This window comes from Prinia subflava, chromosome W (genome assembly GCF_021018805.1).
Source record: "Prinia subflava isolate CZ2003 ecotype Zambia chromosome W, Cam_Psub_1.2, whole genome shotgun sequence".
Lineage (NCBI taxonomy): Eukaryota > Metazoa > Chordata > Aves > Passeriformes > Cisticolidae > Prinia > Prinia subflava.
In genome coordinates this window covers 10,692,767-10,706,125 of record NC_086282.1, presented here as the reverse complement: position 1 = coordinate 10,706,125, position 13,359 = coordinate 10,692,767, and the positions used below count along the sequence as shown (strand labels likewise).

Sequence of the window (13,359 nt, the reverse complement as noted above, 5' to 3'; positions counted from 1 at the left end):
GCGCAACCCAGATCCGGGCCCTCGGCGCTCCCCCGCCCCTCGGCTCGCCGCCCGCCCGGCTCCGTACGGCCGCCGCCGGGCAGGGCAGCAGCGCTGCGCCGCCCGCCGCCGCCTCCTCCCCGGGCCCCGTTCCCCGCTCCCGGCCCTGCGGGGGACGCGGGTGCCGAGGGTCCCGCCGCCCCGGAGCGCGCTGCCCGTTTGCGGAGCGTGTGCGCTGCGCCGAGCCGAGCCGTGCCGAGCCAGCGGAGCGGCCGTGCGGCCCCCCCGCGCCCGCTGAGCGTCGCGCGGGGCGCGCCCGCCCAGCCGCCCCCTCCGCCCGCCCGCCAGCCCGCGCTGAGCCGCGCCGCGCCGCGGCTGGCGGTCTCTGCAGCAGGAGGGGGAGGAAGAGGAGGAAGGATCCAGGGTGTCTGCGGAGCGCGGGGGGCTGAAGAGCACTCGCCTCCCTCTGCGCGGGCGCCTTTGTGTCCCCCAGCCCCGGCGGAGCGAGGGCCGCGGGCAGGGGAGCGGATGCGAAGAGCGGCTGGTCCTGGAGAGGAGAGAGAGAAAGGGGAATGGTGGAAGATTTCTCTCCTTTTTTCTTTTACTTTTTTGTTTGTTTGTTTGTTTGTTTGTTTTTGGGGGTTTTTTTGGTGGTCTCTTCGGCAGCGTCTGTTCTTCCCCAGCAGCAGCAGCGGCGGAGACAGCAGCGGCAGCAGCAGCAGCAGCACAGGCAATGACTCTGCCGCATCCGAATTGCCTGGCCGGTGGTGCCGGCTCCGGAGACATCACCTTGTCCTGAAGTTGCCCACCTGGAGGAGGAGGTAAATCGGAGCAGGGCTTTCGTCCAGAGGGTTCGGCGACGGCGGGAAAGAGGAGGGAGCGATCGCCTCCCCCATCCCCACACACCCTCGTCCTCCGGGAGAAAGCTTGTCTAGCAGAACACGGCAGAAAAGGAAAGACTTACTTCTTTCTATTTTTTCCTTTTTTTTTTTTTTTTTTTTTTCCTTGCTTGAGGGACGTTTCGTGCTTCTAGTCTGCCCCCTTTTTTCTCCTGGCTGGGGGCTTTGGTACTATGGCCAGGTGTGCTTCCTACCAGTGGTTTTAATGGCTGGATTGTGGCAGCAGCTCCCTGCTGCAGGTTGTTGAGGATCTGATGGGGACTCGCATCTCAGGAGCCGGAGGTGACTAAAGGTAAGTAACCAGCGGATGGATGCTCACCAGCCCTTGCCTGGCCTTCAGTTGCTCCCTTGCCCGCTTGCGTTGGGCTGAAGGGTGCCGGCCGTCGTGGGCGCACGCTTGGATTGAATTATGCTGCAATAAGGGTAGTTTGTCTTCAGGGGGCTCCAGGTAACGGGGGAGCATCTCTCCGGGTCTGCATGCTGGGCGACAGTGGAAACAAGTGGTGCGCATCTTGTTTGGAAATGCCTTGTGGGCTCCAGCCTGGTTTGGCTGTGGGCAGCTAGGGTGGCAAAGGCAGTGAGGAGATGAAGTGGACCTGGTAGGTTTTGTTCTTGCTCTGTCTTGTTTTTGGTTTTTTTTTGTTTTTTTGTTTTTTTTTTTCTATGAAGGCACCACGTTGAACCGCGGGTTTTGCTGGTGTTACACTGAGGAATTCGTGAGTTTCATTGTTTTATCAATCTGCCCCCTTCTCCCCCCCTTCCCTCGTCTTCATGCCCTTCCTTTGTCTTCGTGGATCTGCGTTGCTGTTTAATCGCTGAAGGGTGCCTCGAGAAGCAATTGCTTTATTGGATATCAAGGGGCATGAGTGGGTGGATGTTGCCGAATTGGGAGTGCGTGGTGGGGGCTGCCTGTGCGTGGATGTGAGGGGGTAGGGTAGAGGTCTGAATCCAGCAGCCCCGCGTTACAGGTAGACGACAGGAGCTTCGCCTTCCCGTGCATCCAAAGAGCGAAACGTACGGTGTAGGTAGGGATGTGCAGAGCTCCCCACCTCCTGCCTGTGAGGCTGCGTTTGCTGGCTCTTATCAGTGTAGGACTGGCGTTTGTTTTGAGCAAGGGCCGATATGTATAGCTGAACGACGAAAATTGTGTTTTTAATGCCTCTTTCCTCTTTAACCCTTTGTTTATTTGCTCCCTTGATTATTTATTTGTGTTCCCCTTGCAATCATCTTTTGACCGCATAACTTGGAAGTACCTCCCTGCCATCAGCCAGAGAGCAACCCTGTTTCTCAGTTTAAGGAGCCTACCTCTAGCTGGTTCCCGTTAGTGCTAATGAGGGAGTAGATACACTACCCCAGAGATGTGCCCTGGGTATTTGGGGGATTGCCTTCAAGGACTGAGTTTGATCAGCAGCCTTGCATCCGGAGTTGTCCAGGGAAGTAACGCTGACCTCCCATACATTTAGCTGGGTTTTTTTCCTCACCCTTTCCCGTATAGACAATCAGATGTTTAGTTTTGCTTGAGGGGTCGCGAGGTAGGAAAGGAGCCTCTTTCTCTCCCTTTCCTGACAGGCATGGGATTCTTCTCTGCGGTAGTTAAAACAACTCATATTTTGGCCAACAGCAATGTATTGTTTTTGCTTGCCAACTGTAAAGTTCATTATAGTTCTAGCCAAAACAACCCATGTCTATTGTATTTACTTTCCTGTTTAGATCACTGCTTAGGAGTTATTGCCATTTCCACTATTACAGTTGTGGTTCCAGGTAGCCAGCTACTCAGAGGCAGGCTGAGATGCAAGGGAAAGGGCAAAAATGCCATCTGTTTCTTGATATAAGGCACAGAGGTAGTCTGCCGGCTGCAATTTCTCTCTGTATTATAGCACTGATTATTCCTGCACAGAGTGTGGGATCAAAATTTTTAAAACTGACCAAAAAGAAATCTCCACTGGAGTTGAAAAGAAATTCCATTTTCATTGTGGAATGCTGCCTCTTAAGAGCGCAGCCAATGCTGCCTGCTTGGTATTGAGTAGTAGCATGTGCTTTGTAGAGCTCATTTATCAACATTTCCAGGGGTTTGCAACATGAACAGGCTTCTACTGTGCATTCATTAGGAAAAATTCTTCTATGGAGTTTTTCATGGGAGTAAACCAGGTGTTACAGGTTAAAATGGGCTGCTGTCAAAAGTCTGCAGTCTTTAGTCTTTAGTTACTTTAGATCTATGCCAATGTTGGGTGACAAAGTTCAGGTTAGGGCTCCATGGTAAAGCTGTATTTTTTTCCTTAAGATTGAACTGCTCTGAGAGAACAGGAGTCAGTCCCTCTTTTTGTGGTCAAGGCTGCTCCTGTTCCTGCTCTTTAAGAGTACTTTAAGAGTACTTTTTCCTTATTTAGGCTTGATTTACTAAAAAGTGACAGTTGTCTTGTTACCTGCTAGCAAAAAATAAAGTGGATACAAATCTCTGGTGTGTTTATTTCCAAAAGGGCTGATGTTTTTATAAAGCTAGTCTTGACCAGTGAGTTCCATATAATTTCTATTATTGAATAAATATATATTTTCCCTTTTCTTCTTGGGGTGGTTAGGAGAAGGTATGTTTAGTTTTGCATTGAATTCCAGAACAAGATGTGTAGATAGTGAAAACACTGAGTGCTGCTTTGTGGGGCAGTGAAATTTTAATGGTATTTATTAAGTTGAGGCTACCGAGTCCTCATGGAGATGTTTTTTTGTGACAAAAGCGGGAGCTGGTGTTTCAGTTTCTTGGTGCCCTCCGGAGATGAAGTAGTTTATGTCTCAGCCTAGGATATTTGAATTTGTCCCCAAGCCCTGCCGGCTCCATCCCTCCACTCCCCTCCTTTGTTTGCTTGACTGTGCATCCCACAGGTTGGGATGCCATGGGGGCCACGTCCTTCCTCCCAGTCGGGAGTGATGTAGCAGAGGTGCTCAGCTTGTCTATCCAAGCATTAATTGCAGAAAAGGCTTTTTTCCTCCTGAAACAGAAAGCAATTTGCCCTGTGCCTACTGGTGCAAATGTGAAGCCAGTGCTCTTTGCTGGCGGGAGGGAAGTGCAAGCAGGTTTGTAGGTGAAAATGCAGGCACACACATCCAGCCAGCTGACTGATGAGCTGGGCATCTCAGCCTAGTTGCAGGGCTGTTAGAAAAATTAATAAATAAACATTTAGAGGCAGGTAGAGTGAATTATCAGCCAGGACTGAACAGGAATATGCATGACCTTTATCTTTGGGCAGCACTCAGCTGGAGGGCCTGATGCTGCCATCAGGGTTTTCACATTCAGAGCATGAATGGATGCATCATCAACTCATTTATTCATGCACACGGGAGAGGAAAGTCTTTGTAAATGGAGAAGTCCTAGGAATGGGTGATTTATTAATAATTTTAATACTAATAGTGTTGGGACTGGTGTAGATTGACTAGGAAGCAATTTAATGCGTGACAGTATAAAGGATGGGTTAAAGATTGATGAAAGAGATGGAATTCAGGGAGCAAGAATGGATCAGGGAAAAGCTAAAGCATGGAGGATAGGCACAAGGATTTCTATGCCTTAAATAAGTTACTTTTTTTTTTCCTGTTGTAATTATGTTACTTGGTGGTTGTGGAAACAGCCAAATACTGCAATTGGAGTGATTTTGATAAAAATTTTTATTCCCTAGAGACTTCTTGCATACCACAACAGTTTTGTAAGAACAACTCAAAAATTTTTTTTTGGAGTGGTGATCCATCTGAGAGACAGACATTGATTTATTAAAATATGAATATCGATCTAATATGAATATCCAACTGTGATGGACAAAAAACTCTAACAGTTAAAGTTAGAAAGTGTATGTTTATTGCAATGCCTGGCCAGTGCTGTGGGATAGCTCTCTAATGCACACTGCAAAGATCACAGGTAATTACAAAGCCTTTTATTTAGAAAAATGTTGAATACACAAAATACAAATGCATATTCATACCCCTGTCACTTCCTCTTCTCCGTTTCGTATGCTAATTGACAACAAGGCTATTAAGCATGGGTAGTTTGTTCCCTGAAATGGGTTGGTGGTCCTTTTGTGAGGAGTGGTCACCAAAAGGAGGAAGTAAAATGAGTCTTCCTCATTCTAAACTTTCAACCTTTTCAATGCAGATGTGATTAATGGATGGTAGAACTCCCTGTTTCCTGTTTTCCAGGACTATTTCAGTGCGTTTCTGGAAACAGGAGGTCTGGTGTTGTATTGATTAGTTTCTCTGTTTGACAAGCAATGAGTTATTAAATCTGGGGTAGCTTATCTTAAATCCGGTTTCTTTTAACCATCCTCTAACTTTTAACTGATTTCAGCAAAACTTATCTATTCATTTCAGCTAAATCAGCAACATCTATTGTTAACTATAACCTTAGCTTTTCTCAAATCTTCAAAATTAGTGTCTTAACATCACGATATTGCTGAGGACAATACTGAAACATCAGGACAGCCCTGCAAAATAAAGAAGATTCTGTCTGCCCCTTCTGATGGGCTGCATATTGGGGTAGGATGTACTGGTGAGCATCAACATCCTGGAGAGTTTATGAATGTTTATGTTTATGAACACCCATTTCTTCCCTGCTGGTCCTTTTCTCATTCAATAGATGCCCTCCTGCTGGGATGGGAATATGAAAAATGCACCATGATGACAAATTCTGAGTGTACATCCACACTTCAGTCTCTGGTATATCTTTAGGCAGTGCTTTCAGTTGCAGGATGGAGAGCTAGAAATTGTCTCTTGCAGGAGTTCAGTGTGCATTGGTGTATTTGTAGGAATGTACCTGTCCCAGTAAGGCAGTGTGACATGCTGGCCTCTGACTGCCTCATCTCCTGGGGTCATGCCTGCCTTGAATTATGCCAAATGTTTGTCACGATCCTCACCAGCATGTAATGTCAGGCTCTTTAATCCCTACTTGGGATGCATGTGAATGTCCTGTTTCTGTAGGTGTTGAGATGCTCCAGCACTCCCTGATCTCATCCTAGTGCCTACTGGCAGTGGGAGCTCACAGAGCAGGCTGATGAAGTAGAAGGAGAACTTTGCTTTTAAGCATCTACTTTTAATTCTTGCCTACTTTAATGGCAAGGAAACCATCTCCTACTCAAATCTGTGATGTGATTCTATCTAGGACGTTATCTCATTGCCTGTTTTTGGCCTCCAAGTTTGCAGTGTAATGCTTTATGTTCCTCACTAGATAATCTCTACAGTGTAGTCTGAAATTCCTGGCTGCAAGCTCAGTGTTCATTTTTAAGACAACTTCTCTAAGGACACCTTGACACTATAGCTTTTACTTCAGCAGTCTTTTCAGAGAACCTTCTGATTTTGCCTGTAAGGCAGATGATTTTACCAGTCGTTGCACCATGCATCTGTAACTATAGCAAGGTAGCTAGTCTTTTCAGGCAATGAAAACATCCTTTTAGTAGTGTTCTGGACCACACTTTTACTTACTAAGTGATGCTCAGTGCGGGATTTTTTCAACCTGCCTGAAACCTGTTTTCCTCTGGCTGAGTCTTTTTTTTCCTCCCTTTTTAAACTTTTCATCTCTTCAGGCCCACTCCCATCCGAGGGAGGTACTGCTGCATCTGCGATGGGAATTCCCACTGTAGTCAATGGAGCACTTCTGTTGGCTTCCCTGTGAGAGGAAGATACTCAAGAATCTCACATGTGGTATCTTCTGAAAAGAAACTCCAGAATCTCAGATGTGGTATCTTTTCAAAAACATTGCCCTGCTTCAGCATCAAGTTTCTAGTAATTGTTTTGTAACATCTTTGCCAGAGGTGGCATTTCAGGCTGAACAAAGCAATGAACAGAGAGGAAGAGTAGAAATCTGTGTACACTTCTAAAATGTGTTTGTGAAAACAGTCCAAAGTTAAAATCAAGACACTTTTGTTTGAGACTTGACAGCTTTCAGTTTCAAGGGTCATGAAATAGACACCATTCTGAAGAAAGCAAAGAGGAGTTTGGGAGCTGTCCCACTTAGGCAATCTGAAGTTGTAGATTTCGTTTAAATGCCTAAGAGTAATAAACCTTTACAGAGTATTCATTTGTGCTCACTCTGCCAGGATTTTTGAAAATTATTTTTTTAAAGCACGTTAGTCAACATGTGAGTAATTACACATGAATTATTTCAGTGACTACAAAACTAATTCCTCAGAGGCCTGTAGCACAACTACAATTCATTACAGTGGGTAACTGTCAGGGAACAGCTTTGAAATTTTATGCACAGTCTTTTGAGTAGTTTGGATTGTAGCTTTGCTACTATTAATTGTAAGAGCTTTACTGATTTGATTGCAGTTGCATTGATTTATATCAGGTACAGTCATTGATTTTGAACTTTGGAACAGAGCTATGTGTTTCTAAAACTTAGAGCAGTGTCATAAATACAAAGGAACAATATGAGTGTTTTTTTACAGCAATGCAAAGTTAAAATGAAGTGAAATAGGACTCTCCATGCTTTTGTAGAAGTGATGCTTAAAATTTAGCCATGAATTGCCCTACTGCAAAGTCCTGTACAAAGGTGCCAGTGTTGCACAGCGCTGTTCTTAAAGGAGGTCTAGTCTAAACCTGGCCCCTTTGGATAAGACTCTTAGTGGTTTTACACCAATGGCAGATAATTAGTTTGTAAGAGTTACTGCATACAATATATATGAGTTTTTTACTGTAAGTCCCTTTCCCACTCCCCAGGAACCAAGAATCTACTTACAGAGGTGAGGGCACTGCATCAATGAACACTGTTTAAAGTTTGGGGAATAGGAACATTCCGACTAATGCAGCCTTAGAGCATCTGTTTATTATGTGCAGCCACATATATAGGCATATAAATACTATGATTTGGGGAACAGACACAGTTCTGATTTTTTGTCAAACTCGGTGAAGTGAAAAAGAATTTTGGCTTTAGGTGAAATCTGAGAATTGCACCTATACTCAAAACATATGTACCCACACGTGTATGTCTGTGTGTGTGCATACATAGGTTTTGTTTGTGAAATTATGGTGCTGATACATATAGGTTTTTTGGGGTTTTTTTTAATTGACTTGCTGGAAAGACTCTACCTATTTATTTTCTGGTTGTTTTTTGGTAGGTGCAGTAATGGACAATAACTTGTGCATGGGCCTGCAGTTTTAAAATTTTAACTGAGTTGCTTGGTTAGTAGTCCAACACCAAAATAGAACAACCACATTTTCAGATGTGTTAAGCAATCACATGTTTTATCAGTCAGTGCTGGTCCTTGCTTATTTTTTCCATTCTGAAGTTGCTGATCTCAAGCCTGCCTTAATGAGATTTTTTTTTCATTGCCCACACAGTGAGGAAGAGAAGCTTCACTGTGTTGCAGAAGTCCTGGTTGTAGGGTACTTGGGGATGTCAACATTTTCCTTCAAGCAAGGAGTAGGGAGCATGTTAGTTACAAGTATCCTGCCTAACTTTGGGCAGGCCTAGGTTGGATGAGGAATTTAGCTCAGAAGAGCCCAGCACTGGGAACTGCTGAGCTGTTAACTGTTTTTTAGTGATAAAGCCAGTGTATTGTGTTGGAGGATACCAGGAGACAAGGGAAGCCCTAAGCAGAAGTAGCATCCTTGTTCTGTTTGATTGGTGGGTCTCTGTTTATGAGCCCTGCAGAGGCACTTCCCTGTCTTGCTCTCCAGTGTTGCAAACCAAGCTTTGGCTTAAGCCCATGAGAATAGGGGAGGGACCCAAGCCCAGTTTTTGATGTTCTGCACGGGTGGGTACCTTGAATACTCAAATGCATTCCAGTGACAGCTGACCCTGTAATGAGATTTTCAATAGGTTTCTGGATTTTTTCTTTTTTTTTAACCTTCCTCCCCCAACCCAAATTTTATTTTATTTTATTTTATTTTATTTTATTTTATTTTATTTTATTTTATTTTATTTTATTTTATTTTGTTTTGTTTTGTTTTGTTTATTTTAATTTAATTTTTTTTCTGTTCTGAAGACTGCTGGAGGAAAGAAAAAAACCCACCCTTTGTAGCTGTCTTTTTGAATACATTTCACTGATGGAGGCAGTTGAGAATTTCAGGGATCATGTTAACTCCTTTTCTTTTCATTTGCCTTTGCATGTGTGTGTTATGGACTGAAACACTGTGATTTTGAAATGGTGCAAATTCCCACCACTCACTTCAAAGGGCATGGGCTTTTGTTTTTTGGGTGTTTTTGTTTCAGCAAAATGTATGTTGTGGATTTTTTACCCATATGTGCTGTGTAATGTGAATCCTTACTTACCACTTTTGTTGCTGCATTCTTTTGCATTTTTGGTTTGGGTTGTTTGTTTTGTTGGGGTTTTTTGTCTCCCTTCTTTTTTTCCCTGCATTTACAAAAGACTTTGGGATTCTATCCTGAATGATTTTTTAATTGAAGTCTATCTGGAGCTACACAGTACTGATCTGTAGTCCTGTAGTAGATGGATCCAGAGAACAGCTGTTCTTGTTTCCAGCACACCACAGATTTCTATATTGGACATTGTGTCTCAGCTAAAGCCCGCTGGAACTGTGTGTGTAATCTAAAATGTCATTCCTTTGGATTTTGGATATTGCAATGACAGGCTGTAATAGTTTGAAAATTTGGTGTATATATCCCACTTTCTTCTGAGGGAAATTATGATGTGACTACTGCACTTGCAATTCCCACAGCCCAGACTTCTTCAAGAAAATGTCATTTTGGATTATCTTTAATGGATACAGGTGTGTGGTATGTCTGTGTGTCTTTTTTTTTTTTTTTTTTTTTTAGAGGACAGTAATGTTACAATCGCTGCTTTATTTGGTACAGCTCCAAAATGGCATATACCACCTTGAGTAAAATTCTTCCTGATAGGTATTTGAAATATAGCAATTACGCTGCATAGAGGGATAACTTGTGACCTTCTGACAAGGGATCCACAATTACAATCGTAATGCACTTTATAGATCTCCTTAAGTAGGTCACCAATTTGCAATGAGTCTTTCTGAAGTCTGTGAGAGGCCTTTCGGTTGCAGGAGTGGGTAGCCTTGTTCTGTACAACATCACTGATGTTCAAAAGGGAGGCTGAAATCACACGGAATCACAGGATGGATAAGGTTGGAAGTGACCACACTGCGTCATCTGATCCAACTGTTCTACTGATGCAGGATCATCCTAGACCACATTGCAAAGCTTTGCATCCAGACTGTCCTTGAATATCTCATCAGGGAGACTCACAATCTTTTTTGGGCAATCTGTTCCAGTGCTCAGTCACCCACACAGTAAAAAAAGGTCTTCCTCATGAAGGTGGAACTTCTTGTGCCTCAGTTTCTGCCCATTGCCTCTTGTCCTTTTGCTTGTCACCAATGAAAAGAGCCTGGAAACATTCTCTTGACACCTCCCTTCATATACTCAGACACTGATGAGATCCCTTCTCAGCCATCTCTTCTTGAGGCTGAATAGGCCCAGCTCTCTTAGCCTGTTACTTATATCTCAGTAAGAGAAACAGAATCATGGAATCATAGAATGGTTTGAGTTGGAAGGGACCTTAAAGATCATCTAGTTCCAAACCCCTGCCATGGGCAGGGATACTTTCCAATTGGACCAGGTTGGTCAATGTCTCATCCAACCTGGCCTTGAACACTTATTGCCTGGGCATCCACAGCCTCTCTGGGCAACCTGTGCCTGTGCCTCACCACCCTCACAGTAAAGAATTTCTTCCATAAATGCTCCAGTCCCTTAATGCTCTAGGCCCCTCATCATCTTTCTTGGCCTCCACTGGACTTGCTCCAGGAGCTTCATGCCTCTTGTCCTGAGGAGCCCAGAACTGGACACAGCATTCTAAGTGAGGCCTTACAAAGGCTGAGTAGAGGGGCAGGATCACCTCCCTCAACCCACTGTCAATGCTTTTCCTAATGCATCCTAGGACACTATCAGCCTTTTTGGACACCAGGCCACAGCTGGCTCATGGATGGCTTGTTTTCCACCAGGACCTCCAGGTCCTTGTCCACAGAGTTGCTCCCCAGCAGGTCAGCCCCCAGTCTGTGCTTGGATTATTCTTCCACAGGTGCAGGACCCAGCATTTACCTTTGCTGAATTTCAGAGGGTTTCTGCTGAAGGGCTGCACATCCCTGTGGGGAATCGACCACTCCTCCCAGCCTTGTGTCATCAGTGAACTTGCTGAAGAGGCCTCTGCCCCTTTGTCACTGATTAACCAGGCCCAGTATTGAACCGTGGAGGACAGCACCAGTGACAGGCCTCTAAATGAACCCTGTGCAGTGATTACAACCCCCTGGGACCTGCAGTGCAGCCATTTCTCAATCCACCTCACTGTCCCCTCATCCATTCCACACTTCCTGAGCTTGCCTGTGGGGATGTTGTGAGAGATAAGGGTCTAAAGCCTTGCTGAAGTCGAGGTAGACAATATCCACTGCAATAAGGGAATGATACCTATGTAAGTATTCTTGTTTTGGTGAGCACATGAGGATATTCCCAACTGAGCAGCCCTGTATTTGCAGTGGAGCTGAGACCTTGGGTGAAACTCAAGGTGTTTGAAACATGTAGAAAGATGTTTGCCAATAGACTCAAGCAGTTGTTTATGCCAGCCTAAACTAAGCTGCAATTATCGCGTTCTGGAGGAGAATCTGGACCTCCACAGTGTCTGCAGGGATGTTTTTGACAGAGAAAACAGGATATGGTGTGGAATACATCTCAGAGCTGCCTCACTGTTTGTCTCAAGATTTGCAGCAGCAGATGGGGAGTTGTCTTCTCCAATGCCTTTATGCTTGGTTGCTCCCTCATCCCAAACAAGCAAAGGGCAGCCCAGCATAACCTATGAGCCCGGCTGCAAGAGTAAGGATGCCAGCTTTTATTTGACCCTTTTCAAGCTGCAGGCTTGAGCACAGCAAGAATCCATGGTTATCCCAAGTTCATGTAATTTGGGGGTAAAGCCTATTTCAGCAGTCATCATTGTGGTAAAGCTGATTACATATATGCATAAATGAGTAATTATTAATAAACAGAGTAATAGATCAATTAATGAAGAATACCATTTAAGTCTGGTCTGTAGTAATACAGATGTATTTTGCAGTAGTAGTAACATAATGCTGGATTTTTGATCTAGTTCCTCTTACTACTACAATAAAATAAAGGGCAAAATGTATTTTGGCCTAGGGATGCCAAGTCAACTCCCAATTTCTAACTCAAAATAGGTCTGTGCTGTACTGCAGTAGGAGCTGGAGTTAAACATCAAGGAGATAATCGTGTTTTGTTTTTGTTTTTTTCCCCTGTAAATCACTTTTCCTTTTATACCATAGACATTTGTGTGAATGACTGCTTATTGACCACAAAGATGTGGGTTTTGTTTCTTTCATTTACATCCTCTGTTGAATTAGCAGAGTTATGCAGTTTTGTCTGTCGCACTTGGGTGGGATGTTGCAGTGATTTAATTTAAAATGAAAGAGACATCTCTTCATTTTAGGGAAAACCATGGTTAAGTGGTGAGAGTAAACAGGTCTGGCCATTACCAGAAGCCCTAATTAGAAGAAATCCCATGTACGGTTGACCTTGACAATTGAGACAACTCTCAAAGAAGAAAGAGCACTAAAAATTTGTATGCTGCCAGTGCTGCACTTTTATTATTTGACGTTATTAAGCAAACTCCTTGCGTATTTCTTTTTTGAAGCATTTGATTAAATGTGTGATCTTATCTTGGTGAAATGGCCTGCTGGGCTGCAGGCAGTGGTGTTCAGAAATGAAATTTGTTTAGAGCCTCTGAACAGACATTTATTCAATGAGACCTTTCTTGAATAATAGATGTGACAGTGAGACAGCTGTGCAATGTGTTCTGGGGGTTGGGCTTATTATTTTTCGGTGTAGGGTTTTGCAATGCGATTGGGGGGAGAAGATAACACAAGAGAACAGATGTGAGAATAGGATGTAGGGAAATTATCATAAGTTGTGTCACCATGAGATTTTACTGGTTGCTGAGCGTTCATATTAAAGTAGAAGGTTTGCACCTTCTCACGCTCCTTTCATGTAAACACCAGCTATGTTCTATAAACATAGCCATTGTTTTCACATTCCTTGCTGGGACAAACAAGACTGTGTGACAGTCCCCTTTACCAATGTGGTGAGAGGTGGGAATGCCCACTCTCCAATCCATGATCACCTTGCTAGAAGTATAAAATAGGAAGTAATAAACAAGGCGGGGGATTTCTCCCTGCTGCTGTCTGATCTCCCCAAACTCTGGGCTCCGTGTGTCCTGGGCAGATCTGCCTCCCTTCTGAAGGGAGGTGGCCAAAAGTGATGTCGGTTTTTCTGATGTCATACAACTGATCAGTGTTGAATTTGAGCCTTCCATATGAAATTAGACACCTGGCTTTGGCGTTATCTGGACCTGTTCAGGTTTCTACCTTTGAAGACAATTGGAAACGACTGGCCGCAGAAGTGGCTGTCCAAAATAGTCAATTGTGTCAAGAAGATCCCGTGTTTGGGGTCGGAACTATTTTGCTGACTGGGAGA

The 13,359-nt window shown here is 44.3% G+C and overlaps 1 protein-coding gene across 2 annotated transcripts in view; it reads left to right on the top strand.

Annotated features, from left to right (window-relative positions):
* The first annotated feature begins 347 nt into the window (after nt 1-347).
* Nucleotides 348-13,359, top strand: part of LOC134563470 (adhesion G protein-coupled receptor L3-like) — a 694,578-nt gene continuing 681,566 nt past the window's right edge. For both annotated transcript variants that reach the window (XM_063421391.1, XM_063421389.1), the window contains exons 1-2: nt 348-800; nt 994-1,170. The gene's annotated coding sequence lies outside the window, so the exon portion shown is untranslated. The remainder of the gene's footprint in view (nt 801-993; nt 1,171-13,359) is intronic.